We start from the raw sequence: 12,276 nt of genomic DNA, 5'->3' as shown, positions 1-12,276 counted from the left end.
ATTTTATTGCATTTTTGCATCTGTCACTCTATTTCTTCCAAACACTATAGGGGAGATTTATTACACCTTCTCTGCCAATGAGTGGGTACAGCTGTAGGATGTGTTTAGTATAATCCCCACCAGCAAACCAGGGTAAACTATAATAGAAAGTTCCTCTAGTACAGAACAGGTATTAGATCCAACCTCAAGCTTTTAAAACACGATTCTTAATAAATTCCCTGGAGTGTACTTTGTTTCTTTGTTTCATTATTTTTTGTAGGTGTTTCTTAAGGGTTGTTCTGTTTCTTCCAGCCAAGTTTGGCAGCAGAGACTAGGAGAACTTTTGTGAATTGTTTTGATACTTTTCAAAAAGTCACAGATAGTCAATATTAGGTAATTTACCAATGTATATTTATTAAAAGTTCTGTGCTTCTTTATTGATATGTAAATTGAAGCCTTCTGTTTTTTTTTACCTCATTTGCCTCATCTACCCATCTTTGACTAGACATTCCTGACCATAAAATGGCTACAAGTAGAGTGTCATGCCATCTCTATCAGTCCATGAACAATTGCCAGGATCTTGATCTTATATTCATGAATACTACCATAGGATTCTGGAAGGGTGATTGTTCTTGGACAGATAGAGATCACATTATAATGCATCCAATTACTTACTGTATATAATCAAGTATAAGCCAACCCTTGGACTAGCTGGGGTACCTAATTGTTTGCACAAAATACTTGGAAAACTTTTTGACTCGAGTATAAGCCTAGGGTGGTCTCAGCCTTCCTGAGTAATGAAATGTCCATCAGCCTCCCATTAGTATATAATGCAAAGCCCAGGCAGACACCGTCAGTACTGTAATTACCAGCAGCCTACCCAGTAATGAAATACCCCATGCATCCTACCCCAGTAATGAAATATCCCAAGCTGCCTCCCAGAGCAATGCAATGCTCTATGCAACTTGCCCCTGTATTGGAATGCCTTGCAGCCTCCCTCAATAATTAAATGCCCCATGCAGCCTTGCCCAGTAAATAAATGCCTCATGCAGACCCCCAGTAAAGAAATGCCATTCAGCGGCCTTCCTTTAATGATTAAATGCCCCATGCAGACTCCCTCAGTAAAGAAATCCCACATGTAGCCCCCCAGTAAAGAAATGACCTGCAGAAGCTTCTTCCAGTAATGTAATTAAATACCCCTTGAAGATTGTCCCAGAAATGAAATGCCCTGCAGCAGCTCCCCTAGTTATGAAATGTCCTGCAACCTCTCGATGTATAAAAAAAATAAACATACATACTTACCTTCTGATGCTACCTGCAGCTCCTCTTCCTTCTCTTCACTCATAACACAGAAGGCAGAGACACGACCACATGCTCTGTCAGCCCATATAATATAATGTGTGACAGCGCCACCGCTTCTGATGTCATAGCGTGTGGGCAGACCACTCATGTATTACTCCAATTGCAGGTGTTAAAGGAAACATACAATTTGATTTGATGCATTATGAAGCAACACACCTTGAGAATGCTGTAGCTACACTGATGCACAATCATATCTTGTTTAATCCCTGAGCTGAGTTGTTTTTGTTAAAAAAGAATTATAAAAGTATGATAATGAAGCTCTGTCATTTCTGTGCCTGGGCTTTTCCTTTCACATTAGTTATGCACTGCACCAGAAGATGATGCAATTACTGTTCTCTCAGTCAGGCAGAATAATCAATTGCTACACCATCCCCCAGCTGCTGTGTATGAGTACTCCTGCTCAGGTTGATTGTTCCTGTCTTGGCTGTTTAGAAAGCTTATATTTAATGAGGATCCAGCTTTCCCACGGACCTGAATTTTTTCAGCAAAATCACTCAGCACAAGGAGTAAACAAGATCTGATTCTACATCAGTGTAGCTACAGCATTCTCAAGGAATGTTTGGTTTGTAATGCTCAAAATTGAATGGTAGATTTTCTTTAACAGCTGAAGTTTGGGTTTGGGGACCTAAACACGCAATGTGTGGTTGGTTTGGGTCCACTCATAAATAATCCCAACAGATAGTCTTCTACTACATGCCTACTATGACTACTACATTATTGATTGTCATGACATTTTCTATTTAATTATACAAGTCAAGTTAGATATGACTCATATAGCAGCTATTAAAATTTAAGAAAGAGCCAGATTCCTAAAGAAGTTTAACAGCTCTTTTTCCTCTGTAACCCTCTGTCTATATGAGCAGCAATCACATTAGCATATCTATGTGGTGAAAACTCATTTGTAGAACAGATTAATATAATACATGTAATTTGTTCACACTATTTCAGCTGCAGGTTCTTCATTTCATTTTTCAGCATTTAGAACATTACAGATGATGTCATCCATCATAGATTTAATTACTGAAAAAGAAGAAACCAAACAAAAAGTAAAATTCTGTTTTCGGCAATTTCCGTCAGCTCCATAGAGATTAATGGAGCAGAACAGACATGCAGGGCCATCTGCTCCATCAGTCTGATGAAGCGACAAGGGGTCTGACAGAGGTACGTGGGACCGCACCGGACCCCTCGTTTTCATGATCTGTGGCGGTTTCATCGCTGAGGATCGGGGCATAACTTTTCTTTGTGGGAAAACCCCTTTAGCCCCTTACTAGCACGGTGCGGGCTCCCACTATTAGCACTTAGCGCAGTACTAGTATGGCACTGAGCCAATGCCTGTTCGGCTCTGCATCAGAGTAACAAGTAACACCGGCGGTCAGAGTGGGCTCCGATCGTGGGTGCTTAACCCGTTAAATGCCACAGCCAGCGTGACCGTGGCATTTAAATTGCCTTTGGGAGGTCTTTCCTCCACAATCGCCCCTCTGAGCCATCTTCAGGGGGCGCCGATCGTTGCTGTGGCAGCCCTTGGGTCCCATCACGTCATCTTAATATATACATAGGCTGACACTGCTAATACCCTGCAATACATGAGTATTGCAGAGTATTATCATGAACAAGCAATTGTCTTGTTCTATGGTGGAACTAATAAAAAAGTTTAAAAAAAAGTTATGCAATAAAAAATAAATTAATAAATCAATAAAAATGTACAAAAAAGTCCAAATCATAACACAAATTCCACATATATAGTATCACTGCATCCAAAACAACCCATAGAATAAAAGTAAATTATTATTGACCCTGTACGATGAATGCCGTAAAAAAAAAACTAAAAAAACCTGCCAAATATTATGATTTTTACCTATTTAATTCCACAAAAAATGAAATAAAATGTGATCAAAAAACATATGAACTCCTGAATGATACTGTTGCAGAGTACAACATGTTCCACAAAAACAAGCCATCAATCAGCTCCTTAGCCAAAAACATAAAAATGGTATGCCACTTGAAAGACTGCAATGAACAAATGATAGATTTTTCTTCACAGTAGGATTTTATTTGGCAAATTTAGTAAAACATAAGTAAAAACACTCAATTTTGGTATCCCTGTAATCGTATCAACCCATAAAATAAAGATAACATAATTATTAGACTATACGGTGAACACCAAAAAATAAAAATTAAAAAATCTAGTACAGAATTTTTTTTTTTACTCCTGACGTAAAAAAATTTATAAATCAACAATAGGGGATACAAACCCCAAAATGGCAAAACTTGAAATAGAATACCATATACAACCAAGCACTGTGACGTGCTATAGGTACTGATAATGCGAAAATGAATAAAAATGTATACATTATAATATTTGCCAAACATGTTAAAAACATTTAAAAGCACTATCATGTGCATTCATCTCTATAGAGCAACTAGAAATATTTATGCATGAATAAGCACAAGTTGCTTAAGCCGCCATACAATACTGTGCCAAAATAAGCAGTGGTTGCTTTTCTCCCTACTCCTGTTTTTCCCTACAAAGATAGCTGGCACCTAATCTACTAGGGCTATGGTGCAATTCCACAGATCAAGCAGCATGCTAAATGGAAAAGGGTAAGGTAATAAATGGAAAATATCACCGGGTGTTAGGAGGGGGCTGGATCCCCACACGTTCTGCCACCATGCCTTGTGGCTACTTCGGGTGTTTCACCCCATTCATGCATAAATATTTCTAGTTGCTCTATACAGATGTATGCACATGATAGTGCTTTTAAATGTATTTTAACGTTTGACAAATATTGTTATACAAATTACAAATTAAATTTTTATTCTATTATTTTATTTTCGCATTGTGTCAGTACCTGTAGCAAGTCACACTGTTTGGTCGTATATGGTATGGTTTTTTGACGTATGCTACTACTATTTTCGGCCAATTGTTGATATCTACAATACTGGCATAAGCATCTCATCCAGCAAAAAAAATGCCATCACATGGCCCTAATAACGAAAAACCTAAAATTGTTAATGGCCACATGCGGGAGAAATTGTCTAACAAGTTTTAAGATGCGTTTTCTCTCTTTATCTTTTAGAAATATGTAAATTTTAGGGCTATATGAACGTATAACCAACAAAATGTGACCATTCTAAATTTCACCTCTATTTTGATTCAATTACTATGAAGATGTGAAGGGTTTAACAATCTTTCTAAAAACTGTTTCTGATAGTAGGGTGGGTTAAATGCTAAAGATTTAAAATTTCATTCAAAACAGTAATTGCTAGGAGCTTGACCTCGGCTTATGTATCAGTTGGGATACCCAGATCTTTACTACTTTCTTTTTTTGCCTGTTGGCTGAAATGTTTGCGCCAGCTTAGCCGCCTGGCAAACAAATTTATGTCCAAGAGAAGGCTTCAAAATTAGACATTGAGACAAATGAAAGTCCCTTAAATAGAATCTCCGTCTCTTGGGTCAGTTCCCTTTGCGAGAGATTAATCATTTGAGGGGAGCTGGTTGGCTTGGGGTTGGATTTTTGCTCCTTATGGTGCCTCTAAAAAACCGTCTTGTGTTTGAGACCAATAATTTCCTTGGCCTCTCCCTTGTCCCCTCTTTGATTTTTAATTTGGTTTCTCACCTGTCCCTTATTGTCAGTGGTCTCTGTCTTGGTTGACAAAGCTTCTGTCTCTGCTTCCTTTGCATGCCTCTTTGTTCCTAGGACAATGTAGATACGGCTGTCCTTAAAGTCTGTAAATCTCTAACAAACTGCCAATTTTTACGCTCTTTTAGATGGTATTGGAATTTTTCAATTATGCTGTGTTTCTTTGTTGGTGAATTCAGTATCAGGGAGGTGCAAAAAACATCATATACATGGACAGTCTGGAGACTGCTCTTGTAAGGGCATGAGCTAAAAGAAGGGGTATATAGAGGCAAACTAGTAAATAGCACCCTTCTAGCAATCCCAACCCCTGATCTAGGTTAAGCAGAAATAAAAGTGATTCATCTGAATTGCGGTAAGAGTACTTTTTTTCCATAGTGACACAGGCTAGTAGCAGTATTTTGGTACTGTACTGGGACTTATCCCAGGTTACTCATGTGAGTATGCTACACATTGGTAGCATCTCACTGATGCATCAGTTTTTAATAGCTGTGATTGATAAAAATTATTTTTTAAATTTGTACCACCTACAAATTGTTGTATTATCAATCGGAAATAGGAAAAATTTAAAGGGATCTGAATATTTTCTCTATCCACTGTATATTGTGTATTTTGCATCATCTACAGAGCAAGGGTGAGGATATGCTGGCAGTGTTAGTTTGCTCCACTATGACTCTTCTTAGTCTGAACACTGGTGATTTCATTCTCCTGGCTACCTTGATTGACTTCCCCACACCAGTCTCTTGAGGAATACTTTCTGGTTCACTACTGGTTAACCTGCTGTTATTTACAGAAGCTTTCTGCAGTCTCATTGTTAACCTGTTTGAATACTGATTCAATCACCTGCTTGTATTGACTAGTCATCTACCTACCACCTAGGGTAGGCCTAGGCAGGAAGAGCTTGGAAGGAGGTTTATTGTTAGAGCCCACTGTCCCCTGCATAACATGTGGTTTTAAATCATTTTTGTTAACAGTTATCATCTAGATTATCTTAATTATAAGGCTACAAGCCCCATCACATAAAAAAATAAAATAAATGCTCTAATCATGGCTCACATATATGTAATTTAAGGGAATGGTTATACTCTCTCTTGTCCATTCTTTTTATTTTTATTTTGACTATGGAAATGGATTTCCACAATGTTTAGTATGAAAGAAAGAAGTCTGTTGCCAAATTTAAAAAAACATATAACAAACAATGTAGAAAGAAATGCAATAATTAAATAGGTGGTATCTACCTCTGGAATGGCTGTGTCAATGAATAGATTTTTCATTTAAGTACATTGCAGTCCACATTTTTGCCATTGTGTATCATAAGCTACAGTATGTGAATATCTATATTTTATCATATACTATTATAACCGAAGCTGAAGTTTGTTGAAATAATGCTCATATTATTTTCACCACGTACAATTTTCTGAGGACTAAGCAAATAGAGAACAAAAATGTTGGATCGTTTATAAGTTTTACATTTTGCGCAAAGATTTTACAACATTTATTTTTATTAATAAAAAGACATAAAACTAGCAATAAACTTTCCTTTTTCAATTACATTTGTGAGCAAGTCTTGTGAAGAGATGTTATTTTCTTCAAATAGGCTTTTTATTTGGTATTTAATGCATGGCTTTATACTTGAAAGTTATATTCCCTTGCATTGAAAATAATTTATCATGCTAACCTAACTGACAAGCAGTAAATTCAATTTGAATACATAACTGATAGGTGATAAATGCTGTAATATGTGAAAAATTGCTTCATCATTCAGGGATACACTGTCACTTTGATCGGTGATGTACTCAGTGTCTCCACACAGGATCTCATAATTTGTTATATGTATATAACAGTGTTTTTAAACTAAGGAAATATATTTTATGACCAACTCATCATTCTACTAATATTTTTGATGCTAAACCATAGGAAGTCATAACTCTAATTCAATTAGATAGTATATATCTTCAGAGTGTAGTTACTGAGTCATAGGAGAAAATGCTAGATAAGTGGTAAAAGACCTGTGTTATGTAAATACAAAATTAACATTAAACCCTTATTGGCGGCCATGTTTTTTACAGTGGTCATTAGGGCACTGCACTTTCTAAGGCACTGCATCAAAAGAAGTTTGCAGGACATGGAGTTCTACTACTGACATGGCTTCTGACGAACCTCCTTCTGCCTGTAGTATCCTTTTATTAGGCCATGCAAGAGATATGGTTGAACTGTCAGAAACAATGAGAGTAAAATGAACTAAATAGGTCCCTATAAAACTATATTAGCATTAATCCTGTTCAATTAAAAAAAACTGAAAAAAAATTTGCCAAATTGACATTTTTTAATCATCCATCACACAATTATATCAAATGCAATCAAAAGCTCTATGAACCCAAAATATGATCAAATAAAAGCTTGAAGCAAAAGTTAAGCCCTCACGTGGCAGCATTGACAAAAAATTACGTTTGATGGTGATTATGGGAAAGGTTTTTTCCCCAAAATGATATTTTCCTGCAAATGAAAGTCATTTAATAAAGAAAAAGAGTATTAATTTGGTAGCACTGTTTGCGTATTGACCCAGAGAAAAAAGTCTCCAAGTTATTTAGGTCCCACACTAAATGCAGAAAACTTAGAAAAAGCGATGTCAGATTTTCTTTAAATATACTGCACAGGTTAATAAAAGTTCAACAGTAGGACATATGAAACCCAAAATTGGGCTATTATACCTTTTAGGACTATTAACCCTTTTTCGTTTTTGAGTTTCTGTTTTTTACTCCCCTCATTTCAAAAGCCATAACTTTTTATTTTTCTGTTTACAAAGATGTGTCAGGGCTTGTAGTTGGCAAAACTCCATGCAGTGTACTGGAAAGATGGAAAAAATTGCATGTGAGGTGATATTGACAAAAAAACCACATTTGAATGTTCTTTCTGGTTCTATTTTTTACGCCTTGCATTGCAAATAATGAGGCTAATATCTGTCATACTTTGACAAATGGACCCGTGTCCTCTCAGATTTTCATTTATATCAATTTGGAACCTTTATAACCATTTCATAAGTTTTTATTCAAACATTTATGGATGTAAAATGGGGAAAAAGAGGCGATTTGGATGTTTGAGCGCTATTGTCTGTTACAGTGTTTAGTTACAGTTTTTATACTTTGACAGAACGGGCACTTTGGGACATGGTAATACCTAACGTGTTTATAATTTTTACTGTTTGTTTATTTTATATGTATTCTAGGGAAAGGGAGGTGATTTAAAATTTTTGGTTTTTTTATTATAATTTTTTTAAAACTTTTTTTTATTTTTATTTTTACTATTTTTCAGACTCCCTAGGGTACATTAACCCTAGGTTGTCTGATTGATCCTATCATATACTGCCATACTACAGTATGGCAGTATATGGGGATTTTCCTCCTCATTCATTACAATGTGCTATCAGCACATTGTAATGAAGGGGTTAAAACGAGATAGCCTCGGGTCTTCGGAAGACCCGAGGCTACCATGGAGACGGACCGCCGCCCCCCGATGATGTCATGGGGAGCTGCGATCCCAGGTAAGATATCTTTTTGAGGCTGCCGGCAGCTTTGCCAGCCTCCATCGCTGTGAAAACACCCGCGATCGGTGCTACCACCGATCGGGGGTGTTACCGGTAAGCCTTTGCTTGGAGGGTAAGCCCTCTCCATGCAGCGCGACCAGACCGCCGCCGTGAATACACGGCGGCCGGTCGCGAAGTGGTTAAATTACATATTGGGTATCACTCAATGAGATATTTACATTGTAAATATTTAATTAAAAATTATAAAACTAGTTCCAAATGAGATCAAACAGATGGCAATTTCAAATTGGAACAAGAAAAGTAATATATTTGGCCACCTGTATCTGTACGCAACTGGCAATTTCTTGGCATTCAGTTCTCTAGAGGGTCTTTCTAGACCTGGATCAGTGAGGTACTGGGCAATCTAAGACACTACTTGTTTGCATTGGTTGCACTGATTTATGGTGCCGTAGAGAATCTCCAAGTCTGGAGAATGTGAGGAATAGCTTAAGGCATCAATGCCTTAGTCTTCCAAGATCTGTCTACGCACTTGGTCCACATAACACCAGGCAATGTCTTGCTTCAGGAGAGACTCTGGTTCAACCAAACTGAGATGTGAAAATGGCTCTGAGGCTTTGATCATTTATCTGGGTACTATATGTTAGAATGTGAAGGTTTGTGAAACCCTCTTAGGAAATATCTCCTAGACCAGTGATTTTCAACCTTTTTTGAGCCGCGGCACACTTTTTATACTTAGAAAATCCTGGGGCACACCACCAACCAAAATAGCACAAAATGACACTAAAACAGTCATATTATACATATAGTTAATAATATAGATTCTAAATGTATTTTACTAACTCAGTGTGAAACCTGGGCCTGTTTCGATAAACACAAAAGGGATATCCTGGCAGGAATGGTGGAAAGACGCACACGAAGCTCTTCCTCAACAGTTCTCAGTTTCTCCCTGTTTTTAGTATATGGGGATGATTATTATGTGGCTCATATACTGCAAAATAAAGGGGTACTATGACCATGAGGCCAGAGTACAAGTGCCAGCTCATATACTCAGCATATGAGCTGGTACTTGTAGTACTCCAGCCTCATGACTATAGTATTTCTCATTTTACATTTCTCATTGTTATATGCAGTATACTGCTGGAGTACTAAAAGTACCAGCTCATATGCTGAGTATTCTGCCAACAGTTCATATACTCAGGCAAAAGCTCATATAGTCAGCATTATTGGTGGGCATTACCTTGGCGGTGGGCAAATGCGAGCGTCTCTCCACTCTCAGGATGATGCGCCGGCCTCGGTGACATCATTTTGTTGCGCGAGGTTCAAAGCTTGTACATGTCTAATTGTACACGTCTCCTACATTGTAAGAAGCCGTGGCTGCGCATTGCTGGGAAACAAAACACAGGGGGCACCATAGTTTGGGGAACTTTCCCTGCGGCACACCCAACCATGTGTCGTGGCACACTAGTGTGCCACGGCACACTGGTTGAAAATCACTGTCCTAGACTATCACCTCCAAACCAGCAATGTTGGATGATGTTACAGGCAGCATCATGCTATGCTCATGAATTACTTAAGACATATTTATACCAGTAGCCAGCTGCATTTTGTAGGGCTCTCACAATACTATTTTGCCTGTCCTCACCCAAATAAGCAGATACCATACATTCTGTTTAGATAATGTTAATCTATGGTCTGCCTACAATCATCTCATGCCCATGACCTGATATTTCATCTGAATTGAAATTATGCAAACCTTATTGGAATGGCAGGAATTGATGTCCTGTCCCCACCAAAAGATAGACTATCTGTAAAAAGCTTTATAGGCTTTAGGTCACAGCCATTGGAGAGATAAGGGCAGAGTAATTGTCTTTCGCCAAAACCATTAGAATTATTGGTGGTCTTGCTGTTACCTTTTCAGTGCACTTATTGTCACTTTAAGCACCAAAGTAATGAGACAAAACCCCATAAATTATCCCAATATAGAGTTTGCATCCCCCAATGTATGAATACCAACTTAAACAAGCTTGTTAACCCTTTAGGAGTTTTACAGGAGTTAAATAAAAATGGAGATGGAATTTACAATTTGTAACTTTTTTGGACAATACATTAATTTTGACCCAGAAATTCACAACAGATTAAATGATGAAAATCTCCACAATGTATAATATGCAATTTCTCATGAGTAGGATGATACCCCATATATATGTTGGCAAACTGCTTTATGGCCACACATCAGAGCATAGCATAGCACCTGCAATGTATCATTCATCAAATGTCAATAAAAGTCGTTAAATCTTTATTTAAATTCGTACACAATATGGCAACCAACAGGGGGTTGATTTTACATTTTTTTATTTTTTTAATATATTTTTTTATTTCTTTTTACTATGTAAGGGCCCCTAGAGTTATTTAACCCTTGGGGGTCTGATTGCTCATACAATATACTGCAATACTTCTGCATTGCAGCACTGAAGATCTCAGTTATCAGAATCTACGACAACAAACACTTATAGAAACAAGTCTCTATAAGACTGTAGGTTGTCATGGCAACTGATCAGCACCCTCTGATGATATCACTGGGAGCAGTCAGCCCATTAGCTCTCTCCATACAACCCCCGGAACACAACAAGGGTATAGTATGTCATGTAGTGCAAAGGGTTTAAAAACTATATTTGTCCTGAAAAAACAAGAGCCCATACAGTTATGGTGACTGGAAAATAAAACATAGCTTGTAGAAGGTTGCAAGAAAAGGGTTTTAAGATAAGTATCTTACCACTAGTAGAGGAAAAAAAAGTTGGATATAGAAAGTTTTCTATGCACATTCATTTTTCAAATAAAAAAAATCACATAACCACATAAAATAGTTTTTATTGTTTAAATAAATGAATCTTTATTTACATAGCAGCAGCATGTAAGTGCAGTTTTTGAGGGTGGGGAGTGAAAAATGAAAACTCAAAAGCAAAAGGTATAACAAAAGGTAAATAGTCCCTACACAATATTGTTTTCTTGTGACACTTTATGCTTCAAGTCAGTTTAAAAATTTGGATGATATCATTTGTATTTATGAAAAAAAATTGAATTTTCCAAAAATTTCTAAAGATTCTCCATTTTCAAAGGTAGCAATATTAAATGACTAACGTAATGACAAACATTTTGCAAATGTCTGCTTTATTTGGAAACTTTTTTTAAGTTTCTGTTTAAGGATATTATGAGGACTAGAATTTGGGGTGATTGTCCACATTTTTTTTTAAATCACCAAAACCTGTATTTAGAGACACCTGCGGGACCTAAAGGGGCCTAAATGTTAGTAAAACCCCATAAATACCCCATTCTGAAAACTATAGACCTCATTGTATGAAAAAACACTTTTAACCCCTTAACCAGCTGGCCCTTTTTAGTTTTTTCACTTCCATTTTTCACTCCCCACCTTCAAAAATCTATAAATTTTTTGTGCGACTTTTGATGACATTTTCAATGTTGCCCTTTTTAGGACTGTATGACCTTTTGATCACTTTTTATAGAATTTTATATATTTTTTAAAATGGCAAAAAAGTGCCATTTTCGACTTTGGGCGCTATTTTCCATCACAGTGTTAAATGCAGTGAAAACCCGTTATTATATTTTGAAAGATCAAGCATTTTCGGATAGGTACTTTAACCCTAGGTTGTCTGATTGATCCTATCATATACTGCCATACCACAGTATGGCAGTAGATGGGGATTTTTCTCCTCATTCATTAAGATGTGCTGACAG

At 37.0% G+C, this 12,276-nt stretch overlaps 1 protein-coding gene across 6 annotated transcripts in view; it reads right to left on the bottom strand.

The window, feature by feature from the left end:
• CDH12 (cadherin 12) overlaps positions 1-12,276 on the bottom strand; it is a 508,006-nt gene that overhangs the window by 117,453 nt on the left and 378,277 nt on the right. The window lies entirely within an intron of this gene.

Source organism: Engystomops pustulosus, chromosome 5 (assembly GCF_040894005.1).
Source record: "Engystomops pustulosus chromosome 5, aEngPut4.maternal, whole genome shotgun sequence".
Lineage (NCBI taxonomy): Eukaryota > Metazoa > Chordata > Amphibia > Anura > Leptodactylidae > Engystomops > Engystomops pustulosus.
This window is presented reverse-complemented; position numbering and strand designations above follow the sequence as displayed.